At 42.4% G+C, this 21381-nt stretch overlaps 1 long non-coding RNA gene across 2 annotated transcripts in view; it reads left to right on the top strand.

Annotated features, from left to right (window-relative positions):
- The first annotated feature begins 9133 nt into the window (after nucleotides 1-9133).
- Nucleotides 9134-21381, top strand: part of LOC107051945 — a 37236-nt gene continuing 24988 nt past the window's right edge. Inside the window, exons 1-3 of one of the 2 annotated variants that reach the window (XR_005842985.2) lie at nucleotides 9134-9811; nucleotides 9891-10020; nucleotides 10695-10900. This is a non-coding gene — a long non-coding RNA (uncharacterized LOC107051945). Of the gene's footprint in view, nucleotides 9812-9860; nucleotides 10021-10694; nucleotides 10901-21381 lie in introns of those variants that run through there. The other variant, XR_006932428.1, reaches the window with a different exon arrangement.

Genomic DNA, 21381 nt, shown 5'->3' with positions numbered 1-21381 from the left:
TGCGGAACACTGCTTGAGATCGTTCACTGGCTGGATTTAATTTAATTCCCCATCACTCTCTGGGCCTGGCCCTCCAGCCGTTTATTCTGCTCCCCATCCAAGACTTCCAGGTCAAAGGTTAGAGTACCCCAATGATAACTGCTCTGACTGTTAAAGACGCATGTAGAGAAGAATACTCCCTGGTTCACCTTCACTAATTTGTAAACTAACTGCAAAATAGAAGTCAGATTCTGCCATTTAGATATTTTTCACAGTTAATCTCAAAAGAAGAAATGTAACCGAGTGGTTTATGTAGTTTTAGGGTAGCTGGGTGCAGGCATAAACCATGCCAGCAGTAAAAGAGGGAGAGGATTGTCCTACCTGACTAAATATCTCTGCAAATGTCTCTGTCACCAATGGAAATTTCTCTGTTTCTAACATGACTATCAAATGAGACTCCCCACCTGGCACAATCTCAGTGTTTTTACTGACTGCTTGTGGTTACCAGGACTGATCCCACCAAGAGCAGGCACCAGGATGGCAGCAGGGAGCCTTTGGTTCAGATGCTAGCATGTCTTGGGATGTGTGCATCATCCCATGGACTACACTCCATGGGATGTTTACAAAGCCTAGCCCCTGCCCCAAGACACAGAAATAGAGGAGCCTTTCCTTCCTCTGGGACTGTGGTCTGCAGTGTCATGAACTCTGTTTGCCACAGTAGCCTCTGTAAAAAATTAATGATGCTGTTATAAAAAGCTTGTTTTGGGATTAGTGCAGTCACCTCTCCCAAAGGAACATCCTGCAAGGCAGCTGTGTCAGGCAGAGACCCTGAGGTAAATGCAGTCAGTAGAGGAGGGGCTATAGTCCTGAGGGTGAGAGATGAGCTAAAAAGCTTTCCAATAAACAAGTGGATATAGGAGCTTGATCACTTGAATGTCCCAGGAGAGATGGAAGAAGACTGAAGACAGCCAGCCCAGAACAGTGGCCAGTCCCAATCCAGTGGCACACTGTATGTGAAATTCATCAGAACACACTCACTTTCAAGAAAATACAATTGAAAATTCAATGAATGTGGAAGCATCAGCTACCACAGTGTGAGAGCTTTGCTATCAAGTATACAAACAGTAATGTGTGACTTCGATTCAGTTTATTTCTGTCTCTCTCAAAGGTTAAAATAAAATTAAAATAGTCATTTTCAGTATTGCAGTAGTCATTTTTCAAAAAGAATTATTTTTATTTGCTCTCTATCTTGTCCCCATATATCTTAAGGCAGTCGATGTGCTCTACCTGGACTTCAGCAAAGCCTTTGACACTGTCCTGCACAACATCCTCATGGAGAAGCTGCCTGCCTGTGGTTTGGATGGGCGTATGCTCTGCTGGGTGAAACACTGGCTGGATGGCCGGGCCCAAAGAGCTGTGGTCAGTGGTGTTAAATCCAGATGGAGGCCGATCACGAGCAGTGTCCCCCAGGGCTCAGTACTCGTATTCAACACCTTTATCAATGATCTTGATGAGGGGATTGAGTGCACCCTCAGTAAGTTTGCAGATGACACCAAGTTGAGAAAGAATGTTAGTCTGCCTGAGGGGAGAAAGACACTACAGAGGGATCTGAATAGACTGGATTGATGGGCCAAGGTTAACTGTATGAGTTTCAGTAGGGCCAGGTGTTGATTCTTGCATTCTGGTCACAACAACCCCAGGCAGCCCTACAGGCTTGGGGAGGACAGACTGACAAAAAATGACCTTGGTGTACTGATGGACAGTGGCCTGAATATGAGCCAGCAGTGTGCCCAGGTGGCCAAGAAGGCCAATGGCATCCTGGTTTGTATCAGGCATGGTGTGGTGAGCAGGACTAGGGAAATCATCCTGCCCTGTACTCTGCATTGGTGAGGCCTCACCACCAGTACAGAAAGGATGTGGAGGTGCTGGAACAGGTCCAAAGAAGGGCAACAAGGCTGGTGAAGGGCTTGGAGGATATGCCCTATGAGGAGAGACTGAAGGAACTGGGGCTGTTTAGTCTGGGGAAGAGAAGGCTGAGGGGAGACCTCATTGCTCTCTTCCAATACCTGAAAGGTGCTTACAGGGAGAGTGGGGTTGGTCTCTTCTCACTGTTGACAGGTGACAGGATGAGGGGAAATGGCCTCAAGTTGCGCCAGGGTAAGTTTAGGTTGGCTATCAGGAAAACTTCTTTACAGGAAGGGTTGTTAAGCACTGGAATAGGCTCCCCAGGGAGGTGGTTGAGTCACCATCCCTGGATGTGTTTGAAAACCATTTGGATATGGTGCTCAGGGACATGATTTAGCAGAAGGTTGTTAGAGTTAGGGTAGTATGGTTAGGTCGTGGTTGGACTTGATGATCTTGAAGGTCTTTTCCAACCTGAGTTATTCTATGATTCTATGATCTTCTCCATCATGAGTAAATGTGATGTGTATCATGTCTGATGCATGATTAGCTGGTAAATTTTCCTTCAGAAAAGAGCCTTCAATAACTTGGTGTTCTGTTGGTGCCTACAGTGGCCTGCTTTGCAGTATTCCCTACATTCAGTATCCGCAGTTATAGTTTCAGTAAATCATACATCTATGAATTTGGCTGAAAAAGATTGCTAGGACTCTGTAGGATAGGATAGAACTAAAAGAAGGCCTTTCTAGACTGAGAAAAATAGTAATAAAATAAAATGAACAAATGACATTTAATTAAGACAGATGTGACGTACTATCATTAGGAAGCAATGGTCAATGCAAAATGAGTACGCAGCGGTCCTGCTACAGGGCACTGGGATTGTAGTGCAGCCAGCAGTGTGAGGCTGTTGGAAAAAGACAAATATTATGCCAATAAATATTGAAGGAACAGAAACATCATGTGAAAATCAAGGGTGGTAACCACTGCATTTGCTTGGGTGAAGCCTCTCAGCTGGATTGAAATTTCTACACTTAGTGCTTGAAGTTGTAAACAAATTTTAAAACAGGGTAAAGAAGATCAGCGGTGACAATAAAAAAACAGCTTGTGAGGACATGGATATACACTGGACAAAAAAAAAAAAAAAAAAAAAAAGAAAGAGGCTGAAAAGGAACATAGTAGCTACCCATGGAACAAATGACAAGAATTAATTGCTGGTCAAATTCAGTAAGGGTGAGATAAGATGCAGCTCAGTTAATTAACAGTCACTGATGTTAGGTAGGAGGGAAACTTTTCTAGATACAAAGCTAGTTAGCTTCCAAACAGATTACTTTGAAACGCTGTCGTGCTGTGGTAACCTTGTCTTCCCTATCCCTGTGGCCTTACCCCTGGTCAAATACTGACTGGGATGGTGCGGTTGATACTGCTTTATACCATGGCAATGTTGCTGAAGTACTTTCCATCTGTACTTTTCTATGATTTTATGTCAACTGAACTGCCAGTATACAAAACCTCCTCTGCTATGTGATCCAAAACACATCATCTTCTAAACCTCTTATTTAGATGGTTTTCTACCTGCATGTATTTCAACCATTGTTTTAGTAATTATAGCATTGGGAATCTATAGGATGAAGGCACTATCTTTTACCAACCCTTTTCCAAACTCCTTAGTTTGAAGTTACCCTTGGTCTTGCTCATAAAGTAGGAAGGAGAGGCACAGAAAAGTTATGGGATTTCCTAGTGTTTGCAAAGTGTGCTGGCTGCAAAAATGGGCACGTAACCCAGGAGCCATGTCTCCCAGACCTTTCTGCAGCTGCCAGACTGCACCACGTACCCAACAAATTATGCTGATGAAGATGGAGTACCCAGCTCGCAGCTCTGATACAGCTTGTTTTTTCTTGTAATACACAGAAACCATAACACCCTGAGTGCAGAGGAAGCTCTGTCTGGTGGAGATTCATGTAAAATCCATTCCATGAATTCTTGCAGAGTGCAGGTTAGTGCAGCCTGAGAATTGAAGCCATTATATTAAAACATAATTACGTTTTTTTTTTTTTTTTCCTCTGGTGAAAAACATTTTGTTCTTGTTGCGAAACTCTTTATAATTTGATTTGGTAAAGTAAGAATACTTGATGTCAACAGAAACTAATATTGTCTAATTAATCAAACCACCTTATGACGCAATCTGAAATATAATATGTTTTCACACAGTACTGTGTTTTCACAGCACTATAATTTGCTGTAAAGGTTACTATCTTTCTTTTCTGTCCAGTACAAAAGCTTTCTGGGAAACTGCTTGATACTCAAAGAGCATGAGAGTAATTTTTTCAATTTTCAGTGCTTGCTGAGTTTTGTATGAGAAGTTGTTTGTCAACTGCCCTCAGCTCATAGGAGAGTAGATGTGCAGAACCAGGTCTTCCAGGGCTGTGGTTTATTTTCCAGCTTTCTCATAACCTTTATAATCGCAGATGTACGTTGAGATAAATATTCATTTCTTTTGCAAGCGTCTGTTACAATTTGTAGATTTCTCTGTTGCTCAGTTTGCTGTTTTGTAAAGTATGCCCTGTTTTCAAAGAAAGTTAATGCCATGAAAGTGTTGCCTTTTCAGTGCGTTCCTTTTATCTGCATTTTTTGCAGAGACCTGTGTAAATAGTTATGTGACACTTTACAAATGATTAAGGAGGAAATAGCTTGGCTACCTTTATTCTTGTTTCATTATGACTGCCATCATTTGTATTGGAAAAACATCTGCAACTCATATAAAGAGATGAGTGCCTTATCATGATGGATCTTCTTCATACGTCCAAAAGCTTAATTTGTGCTCCAGCCATTTTACCATGCCATTTCCCTTCCTTTCATCTTCTTTTCCTTCTTCCCTTCTTTCTATATTAATCACAAACATTCTGTGTTTGACCAAAAAAAAACCAAAAGTCTATATGCCACTGTCCACATTAATCACAGAGACTTCAAAAAACAACTTCTTTAGCCTTCTAGTTGCATTTAAAAATACAGTATTTCAGGAAACATATCTGTAAGAGAAAATGGTAGCTCAGTGCAGTAGTGTAGAACTTGATAAAGCCTCTGCTGACCCAGACAGATGCCAACATACAGAACCTTACCTGAGTCAGAGCAGACAGTGACAGTTAAACCCAAATGCTTGGAGAAGACATAAAAGTCCAGCAACCGTGCCCAGAGCTGCATGGGAACCTCATGAGTTACACGTCAATGGGCTGCTGTGTCTAGTGAGATGGGGCCTCTCCCCTGGACTGCATGCAGCTTAACAATTCCGTATCATCCAGGCTGGGCAAGAAGGGGTTCTCCACTCCCATAATTCATGACCCTTATGTATGTGTACGTGTATGTGCAGAAGAATTTAGGGCATGAGAGCATGGTGCACTGTTGGCAGTCTCTGCTCACATTGAGGCAGCTGTAAATCCTGTGAGTTGTCCCAGTGCCAGTTTGGGTATCTTATCAGCAATGTCATGCACTGCTGGCAGTATGGCCTATTCATCCCTCCAGTCCTCTTCCAGAAACTAGTGATCAAGCATGCGCAAAGCTCCATTGGCTTGTGCATAAAATTCAGAGTGAAACAATAGTCAGAGTGGGTTTTTTTGGATACTTCTTATAAGATATGCTTGTAAGATTTAGCAGACTCCAGAATGACCATGTGCCTTTTGCTGGTGTCAACCAGATAATAGCAAGATACATCTAAGCATAGAACAATGTAATATGAAGGGAAAGAGAAACCTAAGGATCAGAACGATTTAGGCCAATTCAACAACACCCAGTGTGTTTACATCATCAGGAAACCGTATGCTTGCAGAGACAGCAAGTGCATACATGGGTGTGCACAGGGCAGGCATGTTTGTCTGACAGACATGAATGTGCCCAAAGTAGATGAGCTTTATTGCAGGCATAAATATATCGAAGGAACAAAGGACATATCCGAGTGCTATTTAACAGTGGACAATTAATATCTATAATTTGCCACTCAGATTGTTTCAGTAATAATTTTTCACATTATGAATCCAGCTCTATGAAATAGTCGAAGAGCACTTGTTCAATAATTTAAAGCCCTTGGTGCTTTAGGGAATCGCTGGTTAAATTATTGATGGCTATTTCTACATCATTCACTTGGCTTTACAAAGCACCTGAAGTGTTGATCTGACTAAGTCACTCCCACTGGTGTTGTAGCAGTGTAATATATGTACGTCAGTTCATATTGATGCTACTGTCTGAAGATAATTGGCTTTTACACACATTGATGGCCTATCACCAAGTGCATTTACTTCTTAAGCTTCCACTTCCCTGGTTTGTAATTAGTGCCTTATGAACAGCACAGTTATTTTTTGTAATCATTTATACAAAAGCAAAACACAATCAAAGCATTAACAAGAGCTAGATGTAGTACAAGTGTGAAATCATGCACAGCTTCCATGGATCACAACAAGACAGGATAATTGGATGCCTGTTCAATGTGTGAAACTGTCTGCCACTGCTTAAACTGTTTGATTTATTTATTTAAGCGAAGAGAAATATCCCTGCACTTTCAACAGGCTTCTGCCTCCACTTATCCAAACATCTTCCTCCTGCAGAACATCCCTTGGTTGCTAAGCTCTTCAGCCTGTGTCTTGCTGACTCTGGGTTTGCCCAGAAGTTGCCTAGAGTTACAGAATGGCTGGGGCTGCCCATGGAGGACGTGCAGAAGAACCAAGGCTGAGGGGGACGTCCCAGGCCCAGCAGATGCCCTCCAGATGGTTGTGAGGCCAGATGCAGAGGGTGAGCCTGATGGGAGAGAGGAGGCATGGAGCCCTGAGGGTTAGGTGAGCTGAGGGGATGATCTTATCATCAAGATTTTAGCTCAGTGTCACACAGACAGAGCGCTCCTCCCCTGTTCCACCTAGGCCAGGCTCTCACAGAGACTCGTTTTGGCGGAGGACTGTGGGGGCGGTGGTTGAACCATGTGTGCCTCTCCTCAGCAAGGCAGCCACCTGCATCTGTTTTTCTGCTGCCAAGCAGATCTCTGTCTGATCTCTCACAGTTTCTGTAAGCCACTGGGAAGGAACCAGAACAGGAAATATTTGCCTGAGTGCAAGGTGCACTTCAGCAGAACTGAAACCGCCGATGTCAAGTCTGAAAAACAGATGGCTGATAAAAGTAAATTATAGTTCTTTCAGGAAGCACATAAATTGGTGCAGCATGTCAATATCTCAGTGGTTTGGGCAGCTGCACTATTCCTGGTGTGGTGAGACCACCCCTTTCCTCCTGAGTGCAAACTGAGCTGCAGCTCTTGCAGGCCTTGAAGTGGTTGATTTGCTCCTCTCTCCCAGTGGGCCTCCAGGTAGGATCCTGAGCACATGATGGGTGTGAGCAATGGCATTTGAGTCAGTGGGACAGTCTGGTGCTTGCACAGCCCATAGGGCACCTTCCACTTCACCTGCAGGCTGGCTGCACCCAGAGAGGAGAATGAAGAACATCCTGAGGTCAGCACCCCAGCTGCGACTCCCTCCTCTCTAGCCCTTTTCACAGAGAGCCATCTTCCAGATTTTTCCAACAACAACAACAGAAGACTGATTTTGGCATAGCTGCTGTTAAAAAAACACAGTTTGTTTTGCAGTTGGAGGAAATGTTCTCTGACGGGAAATATCACTCCTCTGTTGGTTCTGCTGCGTAGCAGAGATGTACGAGGTCTGCAGAGAAGCAGTGTGGTAGCAGTTTCCTGCAGCTCTGACACAGCACCAGGAGTTTAAATGTAGGAATAAGGCCAGGAAGACCAAAATTTATTTCCATGCCCATGTGAAAAATCCTTGTATTGCATAGCAAGATCCACGAAATGCCAACCACAGGGAATCACAGATTTGATGATGTAGCTTCTGTATGGGTATCCATGGGTTGCATGGGTATAAAATGTTTCGGATTTAAAGGATAAGTAATCAACCAAATTCTTGCAAGTAAGTGCAAGTCTAAATTCCTTAGCAAATCTCCGAGCAGTTGCAGCCTGCTTTGAACTTGCCTTGCTCAGGATGATGAAACCAAGGAGGCTTACAGCAAATCTGACTTGAAAAAAAAAAAAAAAAAAAAAAAAAAAAAAAAGAGGAAAGGAGGAGAAAAGACGAGAAAGAATTGTTTTTTTCTTTGGGAAAATGAAGGAAAAGAGCACAGTTGCTTAGATGTGCTTTTAGGTGCAAGTCTTTCCAAAACCAGGGGGGAAGGTGGCCCCTTGGAGACCGCACCTGACAGTGACCCAAGTCTGCACAGAGAGGCAGGGGTTGGGGCTCGGGGCTGCGCCTCTCGGCAGGGACTGCTCCAGCCCCCAGCCTGCTTCTCGGGGCTTGTTTGGTTTGGTTTTGCTAAGCACTGCTGCTTTCGGTTCCTCTACAATAGCAGAGCTTGTGTACAGAAAGGTCAATTTCAGGTCAAGCCAGGATCTTTTATCTTTTTTTTTTTTTTCAAACCTGGTATGCAGACAAGCTTTATTCTGTGGGGATAAAGCAAACTTAGGCATTTTGAGAAAGATGTTGGAAAATATTAGAATGAAGTACTGGATCCTTTCTTTCTATGTGAGCATCACTAATATATTTTAGATGTGGACTAAATGCCTAACAACCCCAGAAAGAGCACAGTAACATATCACATCTGGATCAGAGTGGGTTTATAAAAAGCATTATTAAAATGAGATGACAGGATTAACCACTGCAATTGAAGAAAATAAAAGCCACATTTTCCCACTGAATGTGAGCTGCACTTTTACCATATAGGGAAATACAAGTCTCTCTTTTCAGTTGCTAGAAAGAATCGATCCAAACATTTTATCCTGATTTTAACTTCAAGTCTAATCAGCATGATCATCGCCTGTGACAATCCAGAGAGCTCTGTAGTTGTGATGGCTGTTGTTTTGCTGAGCACTTCCCTGAGAAATAGATTTTGGCCAGAAGCAATGTCATGCATCGTCCCCCCTCCTGTGTCTCATTTCTGTGTATTTAAAATCTGTACCCAGAGGCAAGTTTTGCTTTTTTTTTTTTTCCTCTTTTTTTTCCACCTTTTTTTCCCTCATTTTTTCTCTTTCCCTTTTTTTCCTTTCTTTTTCTTTTTTGTTTCTTTTTCCCTCCTTTTTTTTTCTTTTTTTCCCCCCTCTTTCTGTTTCCTTTCTTTTTCTTTTTTTTCCCACCTTTTTCCTTTAATTTTGTTTTTTTTTTTTTTTCTCTCTCTCTGAATAGGTGGGCACAACTTTGTGTTTCATTTTGGGCAAAAGGTATGGAAACATCTGTAGACTCTTCTCCCTTATGGTGGGGCATCAAGCAAGCACGTAACAAGACAGGATGTTTGTTCTGAGGATCTTCAGTTCTCCATTGGTATGACAGATGTTAGGCTTCTGTAAAGCCACCACTGTGTGAGTGCAGGGCAGAAGAATAAGGCACAGGCTTATACAGAACAATGCTGCTAGCAGTGGGGCACATTGTTTGATATCCCTCTTACCATGCCCATTTAAGTATTGTCCTCCATGAGCAAGGGACATATGTGACAAGTGATGTGATCACGTACAGAGAAGAAGCTTCTGTGACTGAAAGAACTGAGAGAGCATAGGGAATGCTCTCTCCAGAGTCTATGTGCTACATGGTCAGGGCAGTGTTTGGCTCCTGGGATAAGCATGAGTGCATCCGTGGGAGCACAGAGTGAGTCAAACCCATTATCCATCTTCTTTTGTAATTACCTTTTGTAATTTTTCTGGATATCCTGCCTATCTGAGCACCTGCTCTGCACTGCCAGAATTTGGCACAGGAGTATAAAATGATGGATCCCATCTCTGCCCCTCAGCCTCTTTACAAAGTGCAGAGAACCTGTGCAAAATGAGGCCATCCAACTGGAGATTTACTGCAAGACACAGATGAAGTAGAGGATGTACCCCTGCACCAGGCAGTCCAGCAGAAAATAATGAGTAATTGCCTCTTTGCCTGCTGGTTATCTGCAACTGGCAGGATGCCTGAGAGGGACAAGGGGAATATTTCCTTTTGCAGGTGGTCAGTTGGCTCTGCAGACTGCAGATAAGGGAAGAAGCAAAGAAAAATGTTGCTGCCCTATATATCGGAAAGATCTCCCTTCACAGAATCAGCTGTCACAGAACTTGGATCAGCCCTCTTCATAAAGGTATGGTACTACCTTTGATTTGCTAAATTACAGGCACTAACAAACCTGTAGAGCAGATTTGCAATATGAATGTAGAAAAAATATATATTATGTGAGCCAAGTCGAGTTGTCTCTGGTGTAACTCAGTTAAATTAAGTACAGCTACATGGGGAGAGGGTGGAGGCTGTGAATTTCATCAGCCTGGGAGATCTCTTTGAATCTCTCACATTTTCATCATAGAAAAAAGGAACATCTGGACGTATTGTGCAAGGGCCACATTCTGCTTTCAGTTATGTCGAGGCAAACCCAGAGTCATCCCAATGGGATAATTCAAGATTTACCCCAGGATAAACAAGAGCAGGATCTGTCACCATATTTTTGGCTTTATTGCTCTGTTCTCTAAGCTTAAGCTGTTTGTATCTAGCTTGTGCTCATTTTCTGCATTTTCATCTTCCTGAATGAAACACAGGAGCAGCAGGATTGAAAATCTAACTCTATAGGTTTTCAGTTAAATGAATTACTTATCAATTAAAAAACCAAACATACAAACAAACAAAAACCCACAACAAAAAATACCCCAACCTGTCATTCATGTGTCTTTCTGGACAGCTTTTATCCATTTAGGAACCTGTAGATGTGCTATCTTCCTCCCTACTTACACTACTTATTCTCTTTATTTTTCACTTCCATTAAAGAACAGTGAAAAATTGAGAGTTCTGTTGTTGCTTTTCTTCTCCCACTGGCTCCAAAGGCCTCAGCTAAGAGAACAAAACCACGCAGCTCACTCAAGACCATGCTGGGAATTGTACTTCTCAACTGTCACCACTGTGTGCCTTTGACACTCTTTGGACTACAAAGAGTGTGGGGAACAAGAAAAGGCCATCAGATGCAAGTCTTCCAGGTATGATTTATATCTGAGTCCTCTTCTTACTCTGAATGACTTCTGTTTTCTTTTGTTGGCGAAAGCCAAATCTGAAGTGATGATTTTAATAACAAAAATTTGACTTCCATTGCCCAACTGAGACTTGCACACAGGGCACGATCTTTAGGTACCCAATGAAGTTCAAGCTCAGACTCTTTGTGAAAGCAGGATGCACTGGGCAGTCACAGCCTAAGAATCCTCAGAGGAAGGCCCCAGAAGCCTCTCTATCCAGAGGTGTTTGGCAGCCAGCACCTGTTCTGAGTTGCTGAACATGGGCTAAGGCATCAATGTCCACGTGGAGTTGTTAGCATGGTCCTATCCAACACTTTTATCACTCTTACGTCCCTATGAAAATATTTCCAAATAATACAAGCAGCGTGCCTTTACTTGAGACTTTGTATTCTATTCTGCTTGACACCACTGCAATTCTATGATAATTGGCCTTAGAAAGAAATGTTCTTGCCCTGGTAGGCATGAAAAAGCATCTCTCTGCAGGCAGTACCTGATATTTCTCTCTGCCAGTAAAAAAAAAAGAAAAAAGAAAGAAAAGAATAGGGAAGCAGGAGCTGATGTTCAAATAGCCTTGGCATATGACAGGCTGATGCATGTAATGCATATCATCAAAAGCAGTTAGCACAAAGAAATGGTTGTTGTTTTGCTTAAATTGAGCTGGACTCAGCAGCTAATTAAGAACAGACTTTTTCCATGGTTATATGCAGTTTTCAAATTCCTATAGCACAAACTGTTTCAGAGGATAAGTTAAATACAGAATGCATTGAGTTTGGTAGAGAAAGTTTAAAGGTCTGTATTTTCCCACCAAAGCTATTTGATATCAGCTACAGAGTGGGTGTGTGTGTGTGAGGAGGGGTTATGACCTCTTTTATTTTTACAACCATTACCATGATTTCATAATACTGGCAGCAGTCACTTCAAGTGAGGGACTAGACCTTATTACTATAATTATATGCTAGTATGTGGGCATAAAACAGAAAAACTTTTCTATAGATAAATGCCAGTAGCAAAATCCTTTTGTCCAACAAATAGTCCTTCAGCTGTGTTATGAATATTATATTAACCTCAGTAAAAACTATGCCAGAAATGTCTACTGTACATGGAGAAACCTCTGTGTTCTTGCAGCAGCTTTGTTGTAAGAAATGAATATGCTTAACGCTTAAAGCATGCACTGCTTTTTCTTTGCAAAGCTTATTAAAGATGTTCACTTATTAATCACAACGGCCTGCTGTGGGAGGCAGTAGCACCATTTTAAACATAGCAGAACCTGGGAGAGTATGGTTTTATGTACTGAAAGTAATTTTGGGTGCCTCCATTTCAGTGCTGTGTGGGTATGTTCAGATCACATTAGAAAGGCGGCACAGTGTGAGCTGTGGGCTCTGACAGATCCTGCACCCCAGAGTGTACATCTCAGTTTGAATTCCTGGGGAAATTTCCAAAGGGGAGAACAAATCCTGCAGAAGAGATGTGGGTGCAGGGAAGAACACACATGCATCCTTGCCACAGCCTGACTTGCTGCAAGACTTGGTTGGGTGGCTGAGTACACAGGCGGAACAGATCCCTGCAGCACGGAGAGCTGGAGGTGGTGGGGTGAAGTGCTGTTTGAATTTGGGGACAGATAGCTCTGAGAATTCTGCTGCTGGGAAAATTTTGAGCCTAAACAAATGCTGGCTTTGCCATCAAAGTGATGTTATGGTTTGCCCATTATCCTTTCCTTTACCTGAACCTCACAGTGTGTCAGAGACACCATCAAGGGCGGTTCTTCTCACCTGAGTGGCTCATTAGAAAGTTAGAAAACAGAATGGTGTGTCAACGAAAAGGGACATAAAGCCCAATAAACTGTTGTTCTTGGGTTTCGCACATTTATTTCCCCAACCCTGGTTTCCATTAAGCTGATGGAAAGGTACAGAGTAGCACATCCATCTAAATGAACATCGAGTCTTCCTCAGTGTCTTTTATTTCAAATTTATTGGATTTTCTACCAGTAAAGAAAAAAGACCAGATAAATAAGTGGGACATTACATTTCAAAAGAAGACTGATACAACTTTGTTATCATGTTAGCACGAACTTAACAACGTTACTTTTTGTGAATATTTCAAATGTCATTTTGAATATTTCTCTCTATTTGTTAGTGATCTGATTTTGACAGGTAAAATTACTTTTAGGTAGCTGCCTGATAACACATGGAAGCAGTGTTGATGTATGAATGATTCACAAGCTGTTATTAACCATTTGCCACCACTCCTGTACACTGTGCAGCATCCAGTCTGTTCTCTGTTTCTACTTGACTGAAACAGTTATAAAGATAAAATGGCATATTACAGACACAGTGCTTTTTGATATTTATTTTCAATATTGCTGTTTCTGCTATAAGCCAAAAATCAGAATTATGTTCACAGATCTAAAAAACAGAAAGTGGTAGTGAATAACAAATGATATGACCTTCCTGATGGAAAAGGACCTTGTTGTACTGATGGACAGTCGGCTGAATATGAGCCAGCAGTGTGCCCAGGTGGCCAAGAAGGCCAATGGCATCCTGCCTTGTATCAGGCATGGTGTGGTGAGCAGGACTAGGGAAGTCATCCTGACCTGTACTCTGCATTGGTGAGGCCTCACCACGAGTGCCGTGTTTAGTTTTGGGCACCTCAGTACAGACAGGACATGGAGGTGCTGGAGCAGGTCCAAAGAAGGGCAACAAGGCTGGGGAAGGGCTTGGAGAATATGCCCTATGAGGAGAGACTGAAGGAACTGGGGCTGTTTAGTCTGGGGAAGAGGAGGCTGAGGGGAGACCTCATTGCTCTCTTCCAATACCTGAAAGGTGCTTACAGGGAGAGTGGGGTTGGTCTCTTCTCACTGTTGACAGGTGACAGGATGAGGGGAAATGGCCTCAAGTTGCGCCAGGGTAAGTTTAGGTTGGCTATCAGGAAAACTTCTTTACAGGAAGGGTTGTTAAGCACTGCAATAGGCTCCCCAGGGAGGTGGTTGAGTCACCATCCCTGGATGTGTTTGAAAACCATTTGGATATGGTGCTCAGGGACATGATTTAGCAGAAGGTTGTTAGAGTTAGGGTAGTATGGTTAGGTCGTGGTTGGACTTGATGATCTTGAAGGTCTTTTCCAACCTGAGTTATTCTATGATTCTATGATTCTATGATCCTGCCACCCCCAGTTGTATTCATTGCTTATAGCCATGTAAATATTTCAGCTGGCTATACTTAAAATGAAAGGTCAGGTGAAAAACAAGCACAAACTTAGGGACGTCTGAAATGGTGAAATACATCTGAGGGTAAAACCAGAGGCTCATTCAAAATGAGACAGGTTGTCTCTTGATTGTTGACCAGGAATGATGGGAAATTTTTATGTCAACATTTGTTTATACCAGAGTTTTTTGGTGATGACCGCAATATGAGCACTGCAGCTCTGCTGATGACCTACATTGCCTCTTCTTACTGAAAGCAGAAGTATTTTCATTATGGGATTCCTTTTTAGCTATTATTTTCATGGTAAAAATTGTATGATGTGGAAGACAAGGTTAAGAGCTGAAGTTACAACTGAAGGCCTAATTCTACTGTGCTTGTTCTCAGATTTTTTTGCTAATTCTATTTTTACTGTGGTGCTTCTCAGTGTAGGAATTGACAACCCTATAACAATGTTGAAACTGGAATCAAAAAGAAAAATGACCACATACAAAAGTGAGCTTGCTTCTCAGAAGCAAGAGGATCACCAGAACTGGCCTGGCTTATTTCAGGTACTAGCTCTGTTTCGGAGGAGGTGGACTATACAACATGTTCATGGCTGAAAACAAGGAGGCAAGCAGTAATAGAACCAAAAGCCATGGCCAAAACAAATATTATACAAGCCAGTGCTCAGGTGAGGATACTGAATTCCTCTTTTATTCACCTAAAAAATATTTTTGTCATTGCTGTCCTCAACTGATGAGGTCTCCCTGGCATGGTGTTCATCCTTGCAAGGGTCAATGTTAGACTTTACCCAGTAAGTGCAGGAGATGTTTACTTCTCATTCAGCAAGATTAATGAGCAAAATCCATCAGTGTTATACCTATCACAACTGGATTGTGGATTTGCAAACACAGCATTGATCTTCACAGTTGATTAAGTAGAGCAGGTATAAGACAATGTTATTGTATTGACATTTTAGTTATTATTATTCTCAAACTTGCACCCAAATTGTCTGTCTCACAGCAAATAAATAAAAAGAAGCAGAACCCATATTGGTCTCTCTTCTGACACACAGAATTCTATTAGAAGGGGGAGAACGCTACCAGGGCAGAATAAGGCTAATCCCAGGATGTGTATAAACATCCCATGCTGCCTACTCCTAAGTTAGAAAGTGAAAATGGGAGAAGACAAGAACTCAAAATGTGTCCCCAAACAGGCAATCGTTAAACCCTTTGCTGAGTAATCTTGAGATTAGTCTAGATTGCCAGTTTTGCTCTGTTTTGATGAAAAGATATCCCAAATCAGAGAGCTTCTTCTGCAACTAAAAAAAAATGGAGTTTTGCTGAGCAGAGATGATAACAATTGAATTTCATGCTGTACCCAGAGCAGCAAAAACTTGCCTGAAAAGGACATACTTTCTTTACAAAGGAGGAGGAAAAAAGTTCTTTTTGAATGGAAGCATGGTGATCTGAAGAGTGAATTTAAGATTATTGCTTAAATTTTATTGTTTTAGCTGTGGTGGAGCACTCAAATGATATGTGTGATCCCACACTCTTCAGTTCAGGCAGCATCATTTCTCTACATCTCTCACAGTGCCTTAGTTCTTTTTCTGAGTTTTCCTTTCCTTTTTCTATCTGAAATTTCTGCAGAAACTGACAATTGTATGTGAAAATGTTGCTTTTGCCCCATTTCCTGTGCACTTGCAGTAAGTCTCATTCTCCAAATCTGGTGTTGCAGCTCAGGGGCAAATTCCTTTGTTTCTCAGTTCTGTTAGGACATATTGATGTAAGAAATCTACAGTTTGTCTCCAGGTTTGTTTGTTTGTTTGTTTTTCCTAAAAATCATAATTTCACAATGCAAGTTGTAATAATAACATACTTTGAAGAAAAGTTTTATTACTTTTCTGCTTCTTTAAGTTGTACAGAGCTGTGGGAAACCAGCGTACGTCTTACAGGCCACTTCTCACACTGGACACACTGGATACCAAATGGGACTATTTACATTTGCAGCTGCTGGTGCATATGCTAAAATTAGACTAAATACAAAATAGCAGCTGCATGGGTAGAAACAAACCAAAACTGATTCACAGATGAGAGGCAGCTTGGAGAACCCAGGCGTTGCAGCTAGATTTGACACAAAGGCCAGTCTAGTGCAAGTGCCCCATGCCTACAAAGACACAATAGTCCATACTGGTAAGCCAAAATTATTTTCTGTTCAACTCCCTTGCTGGGGAAATCCTTTCACTGCCCTTGACTTTTTTTTTTCTTTTTTTCTTTTTTCTTTTTTTCCCCTTAACATATGTTACAATGTCTCTTTATGTAAGAACACACTTCCCTTTAACATGTCTGTCTTCTTCTATCCCCTCAGCCTCCCCCACAAACTTTCCTTGGACAACCACACTCATTGTGGCCAATGCCAAGAAAAGCCCACTCTCCATTTGCGTCTAGTCTGACAGTCCTTGCTAAATCCATGCCAAGACATTGACAGAGTGCAGGATCTTTCTCCACAGCCGTGTCACAGACTTTGGTTTTTTTTGTTGTTGTTGTTTTTTTTTTTTTTTTTTTAATAAAATTCCCTTTCAAAATGCTAGTGCAGTGGAATTTCATGACCTCTTCCACCAGTAGATCCATCCTGCATTGTACCATGCATTGTGTTCAGACAAAAGGAAATATTGTGAGTTTTAAGGCACAGTCTGTGTTATGGGGAGGAGAGTGCAGAAGGGCCGGATTGCACAGTCCACACTCTCCACACAGCCGAGATGAACTTTCCAGGGGCAGAAAAGATCAAAAATTTCAACTGGCTTCCATATAAAATCTCAGTAAAAATCCTTCTAGCAGCATTTAATTAAAAATGTACACTCTGTTTTGAAGGCTCATGGCTGGAACTCCTCTATTCATGGAAATATAAGATTATTTGGTCTCAGCTACAGATAAACATTCATTCATGTGCTTCAGCCCCAGTTCCTCCATGAACCATAGGGATTGTGAAGTGAGACAAAAGTTTTGCTCTGGCCCAGGTTACGAACAAGTGAACTTACACTCACTTCAAACAACTTCTCTGAGCACATCCATCAGTCAGTGCAGATGAATCAAGGTGTAGCTGTTGCCTCAGTGGCACTCCCCCACCACCCACTTTGTGCCCCAGGGGTATTTTCCAGCAGAGCCTTTTGGCTGCTGGGCTTACCTCCATAGCTAAGAGCACTCAGACCCAGGCTGGATTCATTCTTCACCCCAAAGAGTCTTATCTTCTAAATACTACAGAGTCATCCTCTCTCTTCTATAAGTTCTTCAGCTTAATCTTATTTTCGGCTCTTAGATGCAGCTTCAGTCAGGAAGCAGAGCAGTGCCTTCCGTGTGCTGGTGCTTAAGGCACTCCCTGAGGAAATGGGAAATAGCCTGTAAATCTCCCTGTGCTGTGTATTGTTTCGGAGTGGAAAGAGCTAATAGAATGCATAAGCAAAAGGGATTGCTCAGTGTCTATCATATCTGGGCACCTGAAGAAACAGAGTCTGATACACCTTGGTATTCTTCAGCTGAAGAGCAGAGGCATCCATATTTAAGAATCGAGATTTTCTTGATAGCAATTTTGTTCCAAGGCACAATTCCACTTAAGCCTCCCTTTAGATGAGTTCTCCCTTTACTGAGGCTGAAGTGCTCTCTTTAATGGTAGATGACCTTGACTGCCTTAACTGCAGCAGACAGTGGGGGAGTCTGAAAGCCCTCACCCCGGTCCGGTTGTGAACCATGTTTCAAACTCGTTTGGTAGCTCCTATGTGAATGGGTCCTTTGTTAGGGGCTGATGAGTAGGATGTTCAGAGAACTTGGGAAAGTATGCTTGGCAAGTAAACTCACCTAACTAATAATAAAAATGGTCTTCAGATTTGCCAGGCTTCTTTGCCTGAGGCAAGCACAATTAAAGTCAATGAATTGTTTAATGTGAGGAAATAAGAGAGGGAAGAAAAAAAGCATACTGTTCCCTGGTGCTGTTTTGGAATTTCTCTTCTGTAGATCCTCCTCTGGATTAATGTTAAAAAGCCCTTGGCATGCATCCTGCAGAGAAATCAAGAAGCGTAACAGCAATATATGTATCTATTGAGAGCTGTATCCTACCTTAGCAGGGGCATGGACTCTCTGATCTAAGGCATTTTTCATCTTTAGTGCAGTTGATCCTGACTCTGGCAGACACACATGTGATTTTGAACGTTTTTAATAATCCAGAATGCTTTCATGGGAGCACTCCCAACGACATGGAGAGCTGTTTCAAATATGCTGGCAAACTGCAATCCTCCTCCACAGGAGGCCCAGAGCAGGCAGTAATTACGGGATGGGTGTAGCACATACCTGTCTCTGGTGGGAAAGAACCAAGCTGAGAACTATATCTCTACAAAGTTGACCAGCATGCTCTCCTCCGTGTAAACCAGGAGACAGAAAATATTTTTAACGCTCAGAAAGATGCATAATCCTCTCTGATAAGACAAGAACATGATTTAGAAAGTGTCCTTCTTCTGACCTGGAAGTTTCCATCTATTTTCCATCTCTTTTCACTTCCACCAGACATTTTAAAGCTTAGCAGCCTTGAGTGTTTTTGAGAGGAAGATAACCTCCAGAATCTTGCACTAAAACTGTCAAAAAGATATGGTACTAATCCTGTGATTTGAGGAGACCTTTAATTCCTTGAGTTCTGGGTCTTAAGTTACTCATTAGGTACCATACTGTGGATTTTGTATCTTTTCTTAGATAATGTATTGGAAAAATTGGCTTGAATGAGAAGAACATGTTTCTAGTGGTAGCTTCTATTATTCTGTAGTTCCAGTTAGCTTCCAATGGATATTTCAGTTTTTAGTTGCCAAGAGACAGGGTAAGGAGTTTGGTAGCTATGCTTCACCTGAACTTTTCTGCTCTGGTACAGTAATCAGTACCAGATGAAAGATGAAATTTCATCACTCTTCTGACTAAGATATTCATTGAGGTTCAGGAAGAATTGTCTTTTCTCCAAGGCATTAGTGTGCACTACAATGCCTAGACCATTATAATGTGGAAATAAGGGCACACTGCTTTGTACTGGAGCAAGCCAGTGGCTGAGTAATGTCCTGGTGGTTCCTCTTCTGCTGCTTATTTCTGGAACCAAAGATTTCAGTAATACTTTGGTCTGACCATTGCTCAGGTTAAAGACAGTAAGATGTGATGCATTGCTCTGTATTGGCTGGAGCCCTCAACAGCTGTCACTCTGTTGACCATGTCAGAAGCTATCACAGGTTTACAGTTTCTTGGGTTAGCATTATCAGAACATTGAATATTATACCAGAAGGAGATGGTCCTCCAATGGGAAAATTCAGACCAGCTGTGTGACACGACTAAAACACAATTCTTTGCAGAGAACCCCACCCCACTTCTGGGGCAGCAGTTTTCAGTGGCTTCCCAGTCACTGTCATCTCTGTGTCCCTAAAAAAGCCAAGTTTTCCCCATATCTTGAAGACTCAAGTGTGGGTTCACTGAGGCAAGGCTGCTGCTCTCCCCAAGTTTCCTTCCAGGCAGCCTATCCACATCCTACCAGGCGCACCTTCCCACCACTGCTCACAATTCCTCTGCTGTGCCCAATTGTGCCTTCCAGGGATATCCAAGGTCTGTGCAGGACAGCAAAACACCATATGAAGCCCACCATTGCCCCCCTCCTTCCTCCCAGACACTACAAACAAAGTAAATAGTCTCCACAGTCTGACAGGTGAGACTGTATTTCCTACTGAAGGAGGCAGCTCTGCCTACCCTGGCCAAGAAATCTGTATGCTGAAGACCATGTAAAACTCAGACTGTGGTTCACAATCCCAGAAGAAAATTCAGCTGTAATGGCAATGCAGTGGCAGTTCTGGTCCCAGAGCACCTCCCCTCTCCAAGAATGTCTAGTGCAAGCAGAAATGGCCCATGAAAGTCACAGCTGTTGCCTTTATCCATGAGAAGGGCAGTAGGTTCCTTGACTCCTTTATCCTTGTCCATAATTCATTCAGAGGGGAGGATGGAAAAGCTGGGTAGCCAACACTATGCTCGTGGGCTGCTTGATGGCCCCATGTCTCTCCATTCACTGACAACAGCCACATACATGCAGGGGGAAACATGCTCCTTGTGAAGGTATGTGTGTGTCCTTAATTCCACACAGCTTCATCTCAGGGACAGGTTTGTTTCAAATTAAGAAAATTACACTGCTTCCTGTCCTTCCACCCTATTTTCTCCAGGGGAGACCTTACTGCTCTCTCTAACTAACTGAAGGGAGGTTGTAGTGAGCTGGGGGTCAGCCTCTTCTCTCGTGTGACTAGTGATAGGACTAGAGGGAATGGCTTCAAGCTGCACCAGGGAAGGTTCAGGCTGGACGTTAGGAAATACTACTTCTCTGAAAGGGTGGTCAGGCACTGGAATGGGCTGCCCAGGGAGGCGGTGGAGTCACCGAGCCTGGCGGTGTTCAAAGAGCATTTGGATGTTGTGTTGAGAGACATGGTTTAGTGAGAACCATTGGTGATGGGCGAATGGTTGGACTGGATGATCCTGTGGGTCTTTTCCAACCTTAGTGATTCTATAATCCTATGATTTCCTTATTTAAATAACATCCTCCATGGCTGAAGAAAGATGCCCAGGTAGAAAGCAGTTCTGAGAGGTGCTTCTCATGGATCAGAGTGAAGGAACACTGAGTCTCTCATGGCCAGAACACCTCAGAGACCTGTCAGAGCTTGCTGGGAGCAGAACTTCTAATAACCCTTTCTCAAGATACACTACGAACTTTCCTCTGATTTCACTTGTTTTGCCTCTGTTCTCCCCCTTAAGTCAAGGTTTCCCATGCTCAGGGACACTGCACACAGGAGGGCACATTTTTCCTTCTCTATCATGTCTTTGGACACTTTCTAGATCACTTATTACCTGACCATTGATATGAGTCTAAATATTTAGCCCTCAAAACTTTCTAAAGCCTCATTTTATGTGAATATGCCTTAAGTCAGATACAGTTTTATCCTTCTTTTTTGTTTACATGAGTTAAGACATGGAACACGTATCCTCATCCTTCTCCATTCTTCTTCCCCTTCTGCTATGTATATACAAAGAAGATAATATTCAACACATAATCTATAGTTCCTTTTTCTTTTCACTGTAATCAGTTTCCCAAAAGTTTTTTTTTTTTTTTTTTTTTAAAGCAGATCACTTGGAAGTAATGCCTTCAAGCTTGAGATGCCTGCAGTCTCGTAATTCACATATATGCTGTGTATAGATACAGAGATATAGGGTTAGC

Source organism: Gallus gallus, chromosome Z (genome assembly GCF_016699485.2).
Source record: "Gallus gallus isolate bGalGal1 chromosome Z, bGalGal1.mat.broiler.GRCg7b, whole genome shotgun sequence".
Taxonomy (NCBI): Eukaryota; Metazoa; Chordata; class Aves; order Galliformes; family Phasianidae; genus Gallus; species Gallus gallus.
The sequence above is the reverse complement of the archived record's forward strand: the minus strand, read 5'-3'. Positions and strand labels throughout refer to the sequence as shown.